Source organism: Acomys minous (assembly GCF_964271855.1).
Source record: "Acomys minous genome assembly, chromosome: 16".
Classification (NCBI taxonomy): domain Eukaryota; kingdom Metazoa; phylum Chordata; class Mammalia; order Rodentia; family Muridae; genus Acomys; species Acomys minous.
This window is the reverse complement of record NC_140498.1, coordinates 96,674,122-96,692,037: the sequence shown is the minus strand read 5'-3', so window position 1 is coordinate 96,692,037 and position 17,916 is coordinate 96,674,122. Positions and strand designations below refer to the sequence as shown.

The 17,916-nt window shown below is 54.7% G+C and overlaps 2 long non-coding RNA genes across 2 annotated transcripts; one reads left to right on the top strand and one right to left on the bottom strand.

The window, feature by feature from the left end:
* Positions 1 to 5,795: 5,795 nt before the first annotated feature.
* Positions 5,796 to 16,358, bottom strand: LOC311586789. Its single transcript, XR_014775658.1, has 3 exons — positions 15,450 to 16,358; positions 7,633 to 10,378; positions 5,796 to 6,683 (listed from the first exon to the last, which is right to left on the bottom strand). It is a non-coding gene; the product is annotated as an uncharacterized lncRNA (long non-coding RNA).
* Positions 14,866 to 17,635, top strand: LOC311586788. The gene is made up of 3 exons (XR_014775657.1): positions 14,866 to 15,180; positions 16,976 to 17,086; positions 17,336 to 17,635. It is a non-coding gene; the product is annotated as an uncharacterized lncRNA (long non-coding RNA).
* Positions 17,636 to 17,916: the final 281 nt, after the last annotated feature.

The following is a 17,916-nucleotide window of genomic DNA, read 5'->3' as shown; positions in this document are numbered from 1 at the left end:
GTAACCTCTGGGTACTTGGGAGTGAAAACTCTGGACAAGGAACAGGAATTGTTCTAAGGTCACACACAGAAGCCTCGAACCCCTCACCTCTGAGGAGGGAGGATCATAGGCTTCATTCAGGAACCAGGACGTGGGAACAGAGAAGCCTGTGATCGGTGGAGGGGAGGCACAGAAACAAACCACCTGTCTGTGTGGCCTCAGCCCTTGTCCCCTTTGTGTCCCCAGCAAACATGCCAGCAGCAAGTACATGCCTCTTTGCAGAGTAAGCTAACCTGGGGGTCCTCAGGAGGCCACCCCTGCAGGGGCTTGTGGGGGCGGGGTGAGGACTGCAAGGGATTCCTCACAGCCGCCTCCCATAAGCCTCACCAGACAGGAATGTCAGGGGGGTGGCGCTTATCTCTCCCCTAGCAAGCTGGCTCCCATCAGCTATCTGTCCAGATGGGTCCTAAATCAGGGCTGCGCCCACTCCAGCCACAGGTGACGCAGAACCTGGACCTCTGCCAACCCAGACACCAGAGAGTCTGAGGGCAAGCAACCAGCCGCACTGCCCAGCGGCTGCCCGGTATGGCGAGGGATAGCTGGGAACTGGACACATCACGGCAGGGCCCAGTGCGGACGTGGAAGGGCCTGGGTTTGAGTTTACCTCAAACCTACCTCGGTTGTCTCATCTCTGAAATGGGAGTGTCTGTAGGCTTCTCTCTGATGGCCATGGGACCGTATACAGCCCCTGCCTGGCCGGTGCATGCCTTCTCCTTCTGTCTTGTTAAATGTGTGCACACTCGACATGAAGGGGCTGCTCGTTGAGGTGCCGCAGCTGCCCACAGCTTTGCGCGGAACCCGCTTCTCCCTCCCACCAGCTCCCCGAACGTTCTGACGCCTTCCTATGGCTTTTTCCAGCTTGGCTAGAGCCCACTTTATTTGGGACTTCCTTTTGGGAGAGTGTGTGGGTCAAGAGGAGGACACCCCCCCCAACCCCACTGCCTGGTCTTTGAAATATAGCGCCAGGTCTTCCCTTCCAGGCTAATTTCACAGCCCCGCGGAACACAGAAGTTATAAATAACAAGCCGTAGAACACTCTAGAAGGTGCTAAATGTTATGGGAGGAAAGAAGACAGGGGAGGAGAGGGAGGTTGGGTGTTGAGGGGGTGGGGGTGGGTGCTGGGATTTTAATGTGGCTTCTATATATAGTCTTATCTCTTCCTGTAGGAGCTTCCTGTTTGACGTCTGTCTGAAGGTGCCCGCCACCCTGCTCGCTGAGCACGTAAGCACGTTCACACGTGCATATGGGTGCATGCGTTTTTAGGGGGTGTGTGCAAACACCCCAGAAGGTGCCGGCCCCCTGCAATATGACACTGAAGCAGGGAGATCCAGCAGACTCTCGAGCCAATCCCTCCCCACCCCCACCCCCCCCAGACATCACTCGCCCTAGACATCACTCAGGGTCTCCGAAATTCTATATGTCCATCTTGAAAATGACCTATTTATTCTCAGATGGGGAAACTGAGGCTGTGAGAGGCTCTGGGGCTCACACAGTGGCCAGGGCGTGGGACTACGCTCCTGGAGACCCCCAGTGGCCTTTCCACAGAGCCAGGCAGTGGAGATGCGGGAGTAAGTTCCAGGCCTGAATTTTTCTTCCTGTTCCTCCCGCCCCAGAGGCCACTTAAGCGGCGTATAACTGCTCTGTGATGTATGGAACTCTCTGGCCGCGCATAAACAGAGGGTCACATGCCAGGCAGGAATGCCCACGGACTTCTTCCCGTTCCATGAAATACGCGCCTCGTTTGACTGGGGTTTGCTTTATTAGACCCATGGCAGCGAGGGGCCTGTGTAGCCAAACCCGCGTTCCATCACTCCTTTCTCCTGAGAAGCGGAGGAGGCCTGTCACAAGGAGCTGGATCCTCCCGGCCCACGGGCAGGCTGCACTCAAGGCAGGCCATGTGAGGCCTTGCACTTGGAGAGGGGGCTTTCGATTCCTGCAAGTGGGACACACTAGTGCAAGATCTACCGTTTTCCATGGTCCCTTGAAATTGCTTCCTGCTAAGTAATTACCCACCCCAGACCTCCCGAGGCTGCCTTGTGTGGAGGGCGATGCCAGATCCACTGTCCAGGGAGCAAAATGGACCTCAAGAGGTGAGTCCAAACCTGCGTCTCCATCTTCCCTTCCTGCTGTCTGCAGAGGCAGACAATGTGGGCACAGACAGCTTCCTGGGCCAGAGCGTGTCACCCTCGCGCACAGCCCTGCAGTTCCTAGGCTGGACCACTTCAACGAGGTAGCAGCAACCTAGAAGCCGCTCGGCTTGTTCTTTCCGGTTGTCGTGAGGTTCTGCAAAGGCCGGGGTCTTCCCCACCACTAAATCCTAGGGTGACCATTCCGTTGTGGAGTTTCTCCCCTCTCTGCCCCCCCAAAAGCTCTCCATTGCCAAGTGCCCCAAGGAATCCTGGGGTGGGAGATACCATTTATCAGAAGGAGCTGGCCTCAGGCCAGTCACTTCCCGTCTCATGCAGTGAGGGGGAGTGGGCAGACAGATATTCCCACTTTACCCCACTCTATTTTTCTCTCCGCTTATCTGTTTCCTCAAGATGTGAGACGCCCTGAGGAGGGTCTGATTTTGTTCTTTGAAGCCCCTAGTCCACGCTGAAGCCGCCACACCTTTTAGCTAATCTCTAATTTCCCACACCACCGCCAACTGGCTGATCTAGCCAGGACACGGAGGAGCCCGATGGCCTGCAGGCAACGAGGGGCAGTGCAACCCAGAGGGATAAGGTTTGGAGACACAGTTCTGGTGCGGAGACGCACCTTGAGATACCATGGCCACTCTGAGCCCCGACTTCTCTTCTCTGAGGTGCCTGCACTGGTTCTCTGCCTTTTCAGTAAGGTTTCTAAGTCACACTGCCGGATGTGACAAAGACACTCGCGTCTCTGGTTCCCACCCACACATTCCCTGACTGCCCAGCTAAATGGCTCCAACAGGACCCTTTGTCATCGTGTTTGGCCCACATTGGCTAGGCTTCTGCACTGCACAGCCCCTGTCCCTTGCTGAGTGACAAGCACATCTCCCCCCAGGCGCCATCTGCCCAGGGCCCGGCATTCTTCTTCCTGGATGCAGAAGAGGTCTCCACAGTCCTTCCACCGACTCTGCCCGAGTCCATCCCCCAGCCCCAGGCATCTGTCCATTTTCCTATGGATACGCGACCCCACCCCCCACCCAGCACCTCACCACTGCACTTCAGGACATAGCCAGCCCAGGCTGGTCAGAGGCAACCCACACTTAGGGTGTAATTTATTTCTTTGGCATGCAGTTTGGTTGAGGTGCCATTCCAGGAAGCACAGATCCTCCTCAGCCTCCGTTTCCCCACCTTCGAGGTCAGTTTCTCCCATAAACTCAGTTGGACCCCTGGCTGCCTTCGTACCTTCCTTCCTTTCCCTGCTGGGTGACCTTGGGTGTTTCTGTTCTTGTCTCCAAATGTGTCTTTTTTCTATGTTGTACCGAGGCATGACTGGTTTTCTTTTCTTGAGTCAGGCTCTCTCTACATAGACCTGGCTGTCCTCAGTAGACCAGGCTGGCCTCAAGCTCACAGAGCCCTGCCTGCCTCTGTCTCCCAGTGCTGGCATTACAGGTGTGGTCACCACACTCAGCTCATAGATGATTTCTAAAAGCTCTGGTAACCGTGGACACAGAGATAAGCACAGAGTGCATCCCATGGAACAGCAGATACAGGGTGTGCACTGCAGCCGCTGCCTTTCCACAGACACGCAATGGAGACTTCCTGGTAAGCTGTGGGGACTTTAAAAAGCCATTCAGGAAGCTTTGGAGGATTGCTTCTTGAAGTGGAGCGGGCTGCCTCCTCTTCTACCACCTCCTCCTCATTTCCTCACCCCCTCCTCCCCCTTCCTCCTCCTCTTCTTCCTCCTCTTCTTCTTCCTCCTCCTCCCCCCCTTCTCTCCTTCCAGCCAAATCAGCGGGTCCTCAGGTCTAGTGCAAGGCTTTGTCGCCACTTTGAGCCCCGTGGCTGCTCCAGAGCCACCTTGGCTGTGTAGAGCCTTTGGAAAAGTTATCTCATTCCTGAGAGCTCCTCCTTCCCCAAGAGAGGGAGCCGGGGAAAGGGGAGAGAGGGAACAAGGGGAGGGAAGGAAGTGGGTTTGCATCTACAGTTAGAGCATCTCACTCTTTACAGCCAGAGTTTCACACACTGACTATATTTGTGTGCCTGGGGCCCATAGTTGAGGGTTATTAACCTCGACGGTGTTGAGGGCCCGGCTTGGGAGCCCAGCTCTGGCCTGTAGCTCAGAGAAACCCAGCTTGCTGAGGCTGAGGCTGGGGCTGAGGCGGGATGCCCCCAGAGCACTGGCTGGTGGGACCTACCCAGGGACCCTTTCCTGGCAGCCTAGACGGAGGACAAGGGCAACAGGGCCGAAGTGGAGGCCGGTCCCCAGGTGACTCAGTGCCTGCTCTTGACCTTGGTATTGGTCTCAAGGTACTTCAGCCAGGCTAGGACGTGCATAGGAAGGCCTCCGCAGCCAGCCACCGCTGGCCGCCTTAGGGCCGGGTCACCCGAGGCCAGCCTTGCATCATCTTGGATTCTTTCTCTTCCCCACATGGCTTAGTCTTGGCTGCTTTGCTCACGGCTGTTGATCAGCACCAGCCTGCCTTGGAATCGGTCCTAGTACAACCACAGCTGGGGCCCAGGGTCCTGACCAGGGTGTGCCAGAGCAGGTGGCTTGCCCGGGAGCCAGAGAGACATTGATGTGTACAGAGCAAGGTCCAGGTTCCCGGGGTGGGGGGAGCACAAAAATCACCCAAAGACTGAACTCTGTCAGGACACAGGAGTCAGGACGGCTGGTCCAGTGCAACTTGATCAGAGAAGCCCAGCCCTGCTTAAGACAGCCACAGGAAGTGACTGAGCCCAGGGCCTAGGCGAAGAGCCCTCCCTGGAAGGCCAGCTCTGCAGCCTGGGGAGTCACTGGACTCCTCACGTTACAGGAGCAGTTGTCATGGTTACTGGTGGGTTCTAAGGTCTGGTAAGTGGAAACACATGACACCCAGTTACATTCGGGAGTCAGATCAACTGTGAGTGTAGGACAACCCCAGGCGGTGCTTGGGAGATTCTTATCCTAACCCCTCACTCTCTGCTTTCTGGGGTTCAGATGTTCCAGGGGCCTCCCGTGTTTGACCCAATGAGCTATGGCCCCATTATTGTCAGAGGAAATCCCTGAATAGAGGCTTGGAGGCCGTTTCCACTAGACTGTAAATGTTAGGTATCAAATACGGATGTCGGCACAGTGTCTGTGATGTTGATATTAATTAATAGCAGTTGACACAAATGTTAGCGCTCATTCACAGAGCGTCTGCTCTGCTCCGGACACACCCTTTGATCAGCTCTGTCATGTCACCACTCAGTGCCCTAGCGCATTGCGATGGCATCCTGCCTTCACTAGCTAGGCCGTTCAAGCGTTCCTTTAGAATAAATGGTGCAAAGCCTTGGCCCCAACTGCTTGTGGTGGGGCACTGTGCCAAGTGGCTTGTGAGTGAAGGTCTCCTCAGAAAGTGTCACCTGTTCCACACACAGAGATTAGTTCCAGGTCATTGCAACATCTCCATTCTGAGAATGGGAAAATTGAGTCCCAAGCTCAGAGACACTGAGAGGCAGGAGGTTCAGATTCACAGATCCACAGATCCACAGCGAGCGTCTCTCTCTTCTTCCACACGCCCTGGGCTTCCCTTCCAGCTATGTGGTATGGTGAATCTTGTCAGGCCAGAGAAGCCGATGCAGTGCATGCCCCAGCTGTGCCTCACGGACCCCACTTCCCCTGCCCCAGTGCATGCCCTGAGCTGTGCCCCACGGACCCCACTTCCCCTGCTCCAGTGCATGCCCCAGGTGTGCCCCACGGACCCCACTTGCCCTGAGAACAAAGCTGTCACCAAGCCTGGCTTTGATGGGGCTGAAGGCTCCTCTGCACACAGTTAAGAGACCTGGGACAAACGCTCCTCAGCACTGAGGGCTGGTGCCATGGAGAGGCTTGGAGGTGGTGACCAGATTTGCTGGGGTAAAATATCTGACAAGAGCAGCTTAGTGGAGAACAAGGTTTATTCTATCACACTTGGGGTACAATCCCTTTAGGGCAGACAGCAGGCCACACATCGCACCCACAGGCAGGATGCTGAGTGATACAAATGTCTGTGCTTGGCTCAATTTCTCCAGCCTATGGACGGTGCTGCCCATGTTTATGGTGGGGTCTCCCACCTCAGTTAACATAACCTAGTAACTCAGTCACAGAGCTTCTCCGTTTGACAGCGTTGTCGTTTTAACCAGCAGAGACGCTCTTCAGGGCTCTGTGACCCTGAACTGTTTCTCCAGCCTCTCAGCCCCACTCCTCCTGAATGGGGGAACAACAGTCTCTACAGCAGCTGCAGTCACTGTCGGAACAGAGCGACAGAGAAGGATCCAGTGTGGGTGGCTTCTTCTCAAAGTGAACTCAGGTATCCCTGCAGGGGTGTGGGTGGCAGGAACTAGGGACCTGGCCCCTGTGTTCAGGAGCAGGTGACTGTGGCAGGCACCTGGAGCTCAGTTCTGCTGGGATCTCAGAAGAGCAGATCAGGGTCCACAGTGAGCTGTTCTCAGCCAGGCGGCACCAGGTGACCACTCTCCACCTGAAATGGTGGCATAGATTTGGTGTGTTTGACCCTGAGAGCAAGAGGGAGCCCTGGTCAGAAAGGGTGAACAAAGTCAGGGTCTCAGCAGTCACATGGTCACAGATTTCACCCCAGTTACACACGAATGACAGTAGCGTCATCTGAGCACCATCTGTAATCAGTGGCAACCCAGGATGAAAACCTAGGGGCTTGATCTCACTCAGACGCTGGTGCTATCTGGGATGCTCAGCCACCCAGGGACGCACCCCAAGTCTCCCTGCGCTCCGAGGTGGACCCTCGGTGAAGTGGGTGTTGCCTGCCCTTCAGCCTGCAACCGTGCTGAGGCCAGGGTGCCCACAGATTGTTCCCAGAGCTTCTGGGACAGACAAAGCCTGGGCTCTGGTATAGGATCACTCTAAGGTGAGGAGGAGGAGGAGGAGGAAGAGGAGAAAGAGGGAGGAGGAGAAAGAGGAGGAGGAGGAGGAGGAAGAGGAATGTGGAGGGAAAGGCCGGTGGGCCAAGCAAAATCATCCAGGCTAAATAGCTGGGCCAACAGTGTATCTACCACCCATGGGGAACTGCTGGAGAAAGAGCTGCTTTGGAAAGAACCTCCTAGTGTCTGGGGTTCCATTGACTCGTCTCTTTGTGTCCCCATCTTAGCCACTAAATGGTGCCTGTAATTCTTCTTAGGTTGTATTCCTAAGATGAGAGAGTGAAGACTCAGAGAGAAACAACTTGCCCAGGACCACGTAACAAGGAACCAACAAAGTCAGGGTGAAGGCCAGGGGCCCTGCTAGCGCTGAGGGCGAGGCTGCCTGCTGCCACAGAGGCGTTGGCACTCATGGGGTGTGGAGGCTGCTCTGAAGTCACCTCATGGCCTGGCCTCCCTTCCCAGCCCTCCAGTCCTCAGTAGCCATGTGGCTTCTCTTGAGTACTGCCAGCTCTCCGGACTGGATGCTCTCATCTGTAAGGCGGAGGTGAGCAAAGTCCTTGCTGCTTACCTGTGTGAGCGATAATGAACGTCAGACATGAGGGTTCACGTGATATGCCAGAGGCAGCCAGTCAAGGGTCTCCAGAGCCATCCTGTAACTCCGTAACTCGGGCGGGCGAGCTGTCCGCAGGGTCCCATGCCTTCTTCTCCATCTGTCTCTGGCCCTGCTGGGCCTGGCTCCGTGGTGGTGCATGGCAAGCACGGGACCTGGGTTCCATCCCCAGCTGTTCAGAACATAACAAATATAAAGCCGTCCCTCTTGCTGCTACCTTCCTCCACAGCTGCTTGGCAGAGATGTCGAGGGTTCCCTGGTGTGGTGGTGGCGGCGTCCTTCCTCAACCTGGGGCCTCTTACACGTGGCATGCCATGAGACCGCCATAGCTCGCACAGTCCTTTGGTGTTGACCAATCATAGCTGGTATGTGCACACTGGTCACCTGGCAATCTTCCAGTCAAGCAGGGCTCCATCTTCCAGAGCCCATAGGCCTCTACCTTGAGGTCGCTTCTGGTCTCTAAGGGATGGAACCGGAGGTGTGCTTGCTGCCCAGTGGGGCGGGTGTCAGTCTCTGTGGCCACCAGATCTGTGGGCTCGCATCTCCCCAGAGTCTCAACCCTGTCTTGTTCCTCTCCTTAAACAGACTGTGGCCATGACTGACACAGCCCATCTCTACAGCACACGATGGGGAAGTCACCTGTGTTGTTGTTGTTGTTGTTGCCGCTGTACAGGGACTTAAACCTGAGAACTCAGCATGCTGGGTAGGAACAACAGCACTGGCTGCAGCTCAGTCTGATTTTCACTGGCTTTTGTTTTCAGTTTTCTCCTTTTGCATTTGAGACAGAGGTTGACCGAGTTGCCCAGGATGGATTCGAACTCACTGTGTAGCCCGGGCAGGCTTGAGTGCAATTCTCCTGCCTTAGCTTCTTGAGTGGCTGGGATTTTGGATGGACACTGTCAGGCTCAGTTCATCTGTGAGAAAAGGAGAGGAAGAGGAGAGATGAAGGGCAGCAAGAGGAGGAGGAAGAGGAGGAGGAAGAGGAGGAGGGAGAGAAGGAAGAAGAGGAGAAGGAAGAGGAGGTGAAGGAGGAAGAGGAGGAGGAGGGAGAGGAAGAGGAAGAAGAGGAAGAAGAGGAGGAGGTGGTGGAGGAAGTGGAGGAGGAGGAAGAGAAGAATGAGGTAAAGGAAAAGGAGGAGAAGGGAGAGGAGGAAGAGGAGGAGGAGAGACAGAGAGAGACAGAGAGGCTTAAAGGGAGTGGGTCCATCTGGACAGCCAGTTTTCTGGGCCAGGACTAGGGGTATGCGAGTCTCTCACATGAGGCTTTTGGCAGCCGAGCCAACTGGGTTCCTAAAGATTATTATTTTAGCAAACTGATCTTGGATGTGTCCAGAGTCGGCAGGAGGCCCCTCGGAGCTCTCCAAGAAAGTGCACGGCTGCTTGGGTTCTTATTTCAGTCAGTCCCAGGGAGGGGTTCTGTTTTGCTCAGCTTGTGTTTCTGGAAAAACAGGCCCTTGGGAAGAGCCTTGGGGTGTGGACGGCGAGCTCATGGGTCTGGGGAGGGTGGCATGGCGGTGACTGTGGGACCAGGCCCTCAGCCCTGCTGTCTCTGCCCACACCAGGCACCCCAGAAGGAAGGCAGCCTGGAGGTCACGCTGTGCCAGAGTCCTTGTGTCTCATTCCTGAACAGAGTTTCCTCTGGGTCTCCGGAGCAGGGCGTGGCAGGAACATCTCCTAGGCTGATGGGCTCACTGTGATTGGCTAGCTGGATGTTGCTGACCTGCTGATTGCCTCAGTTTCCCCCACTGGGATAAAGAGGCTTGAAAGCTTATGTGTGGCCTGGCTCCTGCCCTTCCTTCCAATCTTGCCCCTGGCCACTCCCTCTTTCCAGGATCCCCAGACCTGCAGCCCCAGCCTCCCCGCCCCCTTGTGTGGAGCCCCTCTCAGGCAGCTCAGTTCTCTCTGCCGCATTGTCTGGCTATCCTAAACAGGACCGTCCCTGACCTCCAGCATGAGTCAGAGGCCCCGCCATGTGAACCTGTGCTGTTCTCCGTTCCTCCAGCTGGATTATACTGTGAGGCCAGTCTGTGTCCCCTGTTGACCCCACAGCCACTTCTTTGTTCCTTGTGGTGCTCAACATGGCACAGGGATAAGTTCCCCTAGGGTGGCTTGCAGATGCGTATCTCCCTGCCAAGAGCAGAGCCCTGAACAGCAGACAGACAGACAGACAGACAGACAGATGGATGGTTAACTCCAGGGTCATATCACAGTCAAGCAGAGCACTCCGGCCTGATCCTACCACCTTCAGCATTTGGTACCCACCCTTCAGACGACTGAAATCACATCCTGTCCTCTTGAGTCCAGCCTCTTTCCAGGCACTCCCAGAATCTCTGGGTTGAGATGTCTCCAAACCCGCCCCACCCCCGTTTAGGACCCTGGTGGAAACCTTTTGCCTCTCTGCATCTCATTGGCTTCCTGGGAGACCCAGAATTCCTTCCAGCCCAGAGCGGCACCGTTGTCTTCGTCGTCGTCAGTCGGCCACACATCACAAGTCTGGGTGGATGTCGAGTGTCTCTGACTTTGGAGACTCGAGCCCTGGACTTAGTTTTATGGGCTTTGGCTGTCGAGGGCAGCCGACGACTCCATCCATCAACCAAGGACTGCTCCAACACTAATGCTGAATTTATAGAAGTGGTTAAACAAAGTGTTGACAATATGGACGATGTGTTTCTGATTAACACAGGATTCCGAGTGGAGCTGCCATCTGTGGGGGGAGTCAGTAAAACACGGCAGTGAATTCCCAGGCCCCGGCGACTGACTAGACTGGATTACCAGAGGTTGCACAAGGAGTTTATGCCACTGGGGCTGCCACGAAGGCTCATGTACAAGCCTGAGCCATCCCGCCCTTCCCTTCTCCCTGTTTCCTTGAGCGATTATGTCTGAGTTCTCTTCCAGCCTTAAGCATTGCCTTCAGGAAACTCTGTCAGCTCCAGTTGTCCCCCCAAACCCTGCCCTCAGCCTGACCCCTTTACCAAGGTGACCCCGAATTGTGATGGGCCACTTACCTGCTTTCTGGGTACCAATTGCTTTCTTAAATCATCTCTTGCCATTAAAGAAGGGGGGGGACATTTGCATTTTTAAAAGATCTTTCTAGAGTATCATGCCAGTTGTAGTCTGGCCCAGAGCACTCCCTTGCTCCAGTGTCCCCTCTTTAACGAACGCTCCTGTTCCCTAGCGTCCTCTATCTTCAGCACCCCCTTACCTTAGCCCCCCCTTCCTCATTGTCCCCCTTGTCCCAGTGCCCCACAGGACAGCATTAAATGCCATAGCCTCAGCACACTGTCAGCTGGCAAGTTGCCTTTGGTTCCACACAGGGCCCCCTCAGGTAGGACTGGACGTTGCTATTTTTAAACAGCCTGTGGCATTTTAGCACGTGTTATGACGGGCAACTGCCACCACCTGAGGAGTAAGAGTCACCCATTCTCACACTGAAAGACCCTGAGGTTACCCCAGCGGTGCTCACTGTGGGCTCCAAGATTGGGCTCCAGTTTCTGGCTTTCCAGACAAAGTCTTGCTACATAGCCCAGGCTGGCTTCAAACTCCTGACTTTCCTGCTTCAGCCTCCAAGAAAAATGGAGGTCACAGGTGTGTGCCGCCACACCAGGCCCCATAGCTGACCTTTCTTTTTTCAGCATTATCCCTTTTTGTTGGTGAGTAGTATTCCAGCGTATGGATATACCACAGGCTGTCCATTCTCTGCTTGAAGAACACCAGCTTTAGAACACTGGGTGCTGAGATTCTTACACCTAAGATGCTAATGAACGTTCACTAGAGCATCTATATCTGATAAGGAGGTGACCGGTCATAAAGTAACATGGGTGCAGCTGAATCAAGAATTGAACGCAGGTACAAAGTCCACGTCTGTCCAATTACATCTAAGACAGAAAACAAGGCCCCATGAGCCTAAGCAGCAGACGTCGTGTTAGCAAGATCTAGTGTCCCGGTGAAGATGTGCCCTGTCCCTAGAGGTACTGGAAAACGTGAGGCAAAAATCCTACAGCGGGGACCTGGCCCAGGCTGGCGTGGTGGGACGTCCCAGTGACACCCTCATGCCCTGTCTGATGAGAATGCCTTTGCTGTTCTGAAATATCTATCTGCTATGTAAGTGGGTGTCTATTAATTCAGCCAAGTGCTATGCAGCCTCAGGAGCTGCCAGACACTGAGCCAAAGCCTGAGAGACAGAAAAACCAACAAGCCCTGTTCCCGCCTTCGAGAGGCTTGGCCTGCAGGTGCCGGACTTGTGACCCTGGAGCTGGACCCTTGGGTTTGAGTCCTGCGTAGGCTCCTGTCTGGAATCTGGGGGCTCTCCCTGGCCTTGGCCCAGCCTCCTCTGCAGGGACCTTACCGGAGTGACATTCTTCACGGCCCCTGACTCTCCATGCTCTGCTGAGGCTACAGGATCCAGGTCCCCAGAGTCAGTCGGTGACCCACATCAGCTGCCCTCCCCCACCGTGGCATAGGGCCAGAGCAGGCACAGAGGCCAAATATGTGCCAACTTTGACTGTCAGGCTCTGGTCTCTCCACCCTCGCACCTGTAGCCCAGCTCCCCAGGGCCTGCAGCGCATTCGGCACTTCATTTCCGCCCTCCCTGGCCTCCTGTGCCCCATAAAACTCAATCTCCTCTTGTTTTCAGTTCAATTAAGGGGCTGTAATTCCACCCAGAGGGGCACACACTGGAAGTGTGAGCAACAGTCAGCCTGGGCTGGAGGGAGGGTGGGAGATGACCCCAGGGGCTTCCAAGGAAGAGGGAAAGACTCTATGAGAATCAGTCTCCGCTTTTAGACCACCACGGCGCCCACTCCCAGGCCAAGGGAAGTCTCCCCTGCCTCAGTTTCCCCATCTATGTCACCACTGTGGATAGATGACCCCTGATCTCCATCCAGGCAGACTCCAGCATTGTTGTGTAAAGCTAACTTAGTTCCTAGCAGCCAAGGCTACACAGGGAGACCTTGTCTCAAAAAATAAAAAATAAAAAGACTAATTTAATGATGGATTAAAACTACACCACCCGTGGACTCAGCCAGGAAGGCTGCCTGCAGGAATTCCTCCTCTGGAATGTTTATGCAGGTGTTCAAAGCCGGCCCTTTAAGGATGTCCACTGTAGGGGAGGGATGTGACCAATGCACTGTGGCCTTGCCTCGAAACACCTCTCAGTAGCAGCAAGGCAGAAGAGGGGCAGATGTGAAGCCCAGGCGCTCAGGGTCAGCCTCAGCTACACAAGGACCTCGGAGCCAGCATGGGCTACCTGTGACCTTGTGACGTAAGTCTTATACTGGCAGCAGTAATAGTGACTAGTGGCAGCGGCGCTTCTATACCCGCCTGATGGGTGGAAGCCATCTTAGACGAGTCAGGCCTCCCTGGTGCACTTGGAGGATGAGTTCAGGACCCCAAGACTCCCATCCTTATCTGACGGCAGGCACCTTGTATCCAAGCGTGCGTTAGCATTAGCGTGGACCATATCTGCATATCTTAAATCACCGTGGGGGCTTCCCTAGCTCACGGGACAGAAATGCTGTGAGGATATTGGCAGTTTGGGAAAGGACAAATAGTCTGTACCTGTTCATCAGTAGAAATACTGTTTCTCTCTCTCTCTCTCTCTCTCTCTCTCTCTCTCTCTCTCTCTCTCTCTCTCTTTCTGTGTGTGTGTGTGGTGTGTCCATGTGTATGTATATGCCTGCCTAAGTGTACATGTGTGTTTGTGTATGTGCATGCATGTATGTGCATGTGTGCCCCTGTATGTGCATATGTGGCTGCGAGTGCATACATGTATGTATGACTGTGGGCATGCATGTGTGCCTGTGTATGCATGTGTGTGCATATGTTTTCAAGTGCTGGCATGGGGACATGTGCGTGCACTCATATGTGTGTGCGTGCCACGTGTGTGCACATGTGATTAGGTGTGTGTAGGCTAGAGGCCGGTATCATTCAGATAGCTTCCTCAGGCCTTGCCCATAGCTCCCAGTTCTGGCTACTTGGCTGGCCGTCAGCTCCAGCGCCCTGCTGTCTTCACCTACAAGCGGACTTGGCTGCTGTGCCTAGCATTTTATGTGGGCTCTGGGGGGAGGGATCCAGGCCCGCTTACCCTCGTGGCAAGCACTTTCCTGTCTTTACTCCCTCTGCTTTCAGATGTGGTGACTTTCTTGTGAAGCTGGATAAATCTGTGGCTGGGCACCAAGCACATCTATATGTAAATATGAATTTCTTCAGCTGAGCCACAGCAGGGCCTTATCAGACTGCGGTCCAGACAGGAGCGCAAAGACCTGCTTGTGGGGACCAGAGGGCCGTGCTCCAGCATGGAGAAGTTGCGCTAGAGACTCCCCAGGTGTTCAGTCTGCATAAATTACTTTAATAATTAAAGTGTCTCTGCACCCTTGATGAGCGGTGGTGCCGACTTACGGCTGAGAATCCGTGTCTTGCATCGGGTGTGAAAGGACATTTAGTTCTCGCCATCAGTGCTGACTGCAGTAGAAGCTGTTACGCACCTCTGCAGTCTTTTTTTCCCTCTGATTCTCACACACAGAGAGACATTTAAAACTTGTTTACATATCTAGCGTGTATGAGTGTTTTGCCGGGTGCTGCGGAGGCCACTAAGAGGTGTCACCTCCACAGGAATCGGATTTACAGGTGGCTGTGAGCCACCATGTGGAAGCTGCGAAGACTCTAGATTCCTTCTGAGAGCATGAACACAGGTGAAACTGCACTTCATGAGAGATCCTGTTTTCTGCTTCTCCAGGTCCTTAACGGCCAGCCTAGGCGACACCAGGATGGCTACATGAGGGATCTTGGGACACGACCATAGCCACCTTGTCCCCACTGTATGCAATGGGCCTTTGTCAGGTGCCTCTACAAACACCACTGTGGATGCTTTTTAAAATAGGTGCAGAGCAAGGACTGCCACGGAGGCTAAGGTCATGGCCACAGACAGTGGTTGTATGGGGTTCCGTGCCTTGGATAAATACAGTGGTAAACACTGGTGCCCTCAGGACACATCTGGAGGCAGCCAGGGATCTGGTGTCCTCTCCCTCAGAACTGATGGTTTCCTCTCTGAGTCACCCCAGGGTGGAGAATTAGACCCTGGCCACCAAAAGCATGGCTCTGAATGCAGCCAAAACAAACGGTTGGGCTGGTCCCTGTGGGGAGTGTCGGGTTTTTTGCCCATAGTCAACAAAGAAGCTTTTGACTGAAGGCAGAGGGAGAGGGCTCAGCTGGGAGGCACAGGGCTTCCCTACCGGACCGTCACCCTGCTGGCCGAGTGTGGGAGGTTCTAGACGCCCTTTCAAGCCTGACGTGCCTAGATGAGCAGATGGCAGGCGACACTGGATGAAAATATTCAAGACAGGCAAGTTCCAAGCCTCAGGTTAAAAGGCTTCTCCTCACCAAGGCATGGAGCCACGTGCCTGCCAGTACCCTTGCTCGCCGGGGGACTGAGGCCCTGGCCCAGGAGCCTGAGATCCCCTGACTACACAGCAAGATGATGGCGCCCAACCAAAGCACAGCATCAGCGAGGTAACACTTGTGTGGTGCACTTCACTCTCATCCCGTTCCATAGTAACTGGAGATTGTAGGGTAAAGCCTCGGCCTGGTCGCCTCCCCACTAGGCTTGTCCCAGCCTCAGCCGGAGAGACAATTTGCTTGGTTCTCACATGAGGAAGAACACACAAAAAAGGCCCACTGACACTTCAGTACTTACTCTGACTTTAGGTTAAACCCAGGAAGAATGGGGCCGGGACCTGACGCCACAGTTCAGAAATCCAGGTGAGCCTGGCCTTGCTTACCTTCCACTCAGCTCAGGTCCAGGAGCCACCTCGTGGGTCTATGTCATGAGGAGGAGACCCACATGTGCCCTGCTCCTGGGGCAGCCGCCGCCGCCGCCATGGCTATGAGGGGTCTTTCCCAGAGGCTTGCCCTGCCAGGGAACTTGAAGTCCCTTGTCATGTAGACAGATGCTCGTGGTACAACTGTGTCTTCTTGACTCAGGAAGGGATGTTAAGGCTGGTGATATCTCTTCTTCAGCCCTGAGGGAGGACAAGAGGAAGCAGGCGAGAAGAGGCCAGCAGGGTTTGAGATGAAGTCGAGGGACAGACAGACGACTGAAGGCATGGTGGCAGGCATGTGTCCTGTGTGTGTGTGTGTGTGTGTGTGTGTGCGTGTGCGTGTGTGTGTGTGTGTGTGTGTGTGTGTGTGTGTCCTGTGTGTGTGTGTGCGCGTGTGTGTGACTTTGTGGCCCAGATGAGGAGTTAGTGCTGTCAGAAGCAGCAGTTTTGAGGTACCTGGTTGTGTGCAGAGAGCTGATGGCCTCCTGGCATGGGGAAGGGAGGCTCAGGCAGCCGGAGTTGGAAGAGACTGCAGCCATGACTTCCCTCATCCAGTTCAACTTCTACCTACTGCCTGGTCCTCCCCTTCCTGGGGCGACATGGCAGAGTTCTTCTAGTGAGCATGTAGCGGGTCTGCAGGCTGAGTTCTGTCTGAGTTCTGCTTCCTGGGCCTCTGACTTGAGGCTGTTTGCCAAGAGTAAGTATTTGGACAGTGTTAAGGGGCCCTGGGTCCAACCCGCCACTGGAGAACGGGAGCTGAGCTGCAAGGCTTCAAAGACTGAGTAAGAGTCCGTCCTCAAAGCAGCTGGGGTGGTGGGGACATAACTAGGCTCTTACCGCTTGCTGTCTGATCAAGGGCACGTTCTCCCTACTAGATACGTGTGGACACTGGGACTGAGAGAAGTAAAAGGACAGACTTGCCATTTGCAGAGTGTGCGTGCACCAAGCATCTTTCATACACGTATTTTCCAAATTTTGTGTGCTGGGTTCTGGGTGGCTGGAGCCTGCTCGGAACACATCGGGGGGAGGGGCAGGGAGGGGGACTCGGTGAGTAAACCCTGAATATACAGGAGCTCAGCAGTGATTGACAGCTATGAGTGGGAGTGAAGACAGGGACGGACGGAGGCCACAGGGTGTGTCCCGAGCAGAGCTGGAACTTGAGTCACTCCCACAGCCCACAGCTCTGCCACTGTGGCTGCCAGGCACCCTGGTTCCTAGAGATGCTGTCGGCAGGCTGCACACCCGTCTCTGTGCTTAGCAGCCAAGACCCCAGGTCCTCAGCGTTCCCCCACTCTTTCCCAGTGCGGAGCCTGACTCCCTTCCTGTCTCAGGCCAGCCCAAGACTTTGTGAAAACAGCTGGCTTCGACACAGGCATTTGGAAGAGACCAGGAAACTCCCTCCCCTCTGAAAGTCTGCCATCCCCACGTTCCTGAGAGATGAACAGTCTCCCTCTCTTCCTTCAGTGCTATCCTTCTCCCTCCCACAGGCCGAGCAGATCTTCTCCGCTGTGGCTCCTTCCTGCTCCTAGACGCCAACCCTACCTTTCCTCTGACCTCTCAAAGGGAACATCTCTGGCTCCGCAACAGCCAGTCTCAAAGTGAGCCAGAGAAAGGACCTTGGGAGCACCTTGGCGGGGCACCTCCCTCCTATGCAGCTCAGCCCACACCCAGGTCACCTTGCTGCCACCCTCCTCCTCCTCTCTCCCTCTGGTATACTCCTGGTGCCACCTGAAGGGAGAGCGTCAATCTCGGGGACACCCACCCTGGGGCAGGCAGGTCCCCTAAAGTCAGAGAGCTTGCTACCCCGAGTTAAAGCTGAAGAGAACCTTGCCTCCTTCCTTCCCCAGGGACACCAGTTTCCAGTCACTCATGGCGAGGCCACCAGAGTTTGTAACAGAGCCCAGCACCCTCCTGGACTCACATCTCGTTGCTTAGCGCCTACTTGGAGAAAAGAGAACGCCCAGGCAGCTTCCCATTGGACCACACACTTCTGCTGGGACATCAGGCTCTTATAGACCAGGTCTTGTCAACTGAGGCTCCTGCAGCAGTTCATTGGGGGAGGTGGAGGAGTCCTCCAGGGATGTGGGTGACAAGGAGAGAGCTCGTGTCGCTTGGTTTTGTGAAGTTGGGGCTAAAATAGCCTGAGGGAGGAGGACTGAGATTTCTCAGGGTTCCAAGGTCTCAGTTGGAGCCCTGGCTTCATGTGGACACAGTGTCAGACTGTGTGTGTGTGTGTGTGTGTGTGTGTGTGTGTGTGTGTGTGTGTATACGTGTGTATACATGTATATGTATATGTGTGTGATAGGTGTGTATATGTACATGATATGTGTATATTTGTGTGTATGTAGTATGTATATGTGTGTATGATATATATGTTGTATATATGTGCATATGTATGATGTGTGTATGTATATGTGTGTGTGCATGT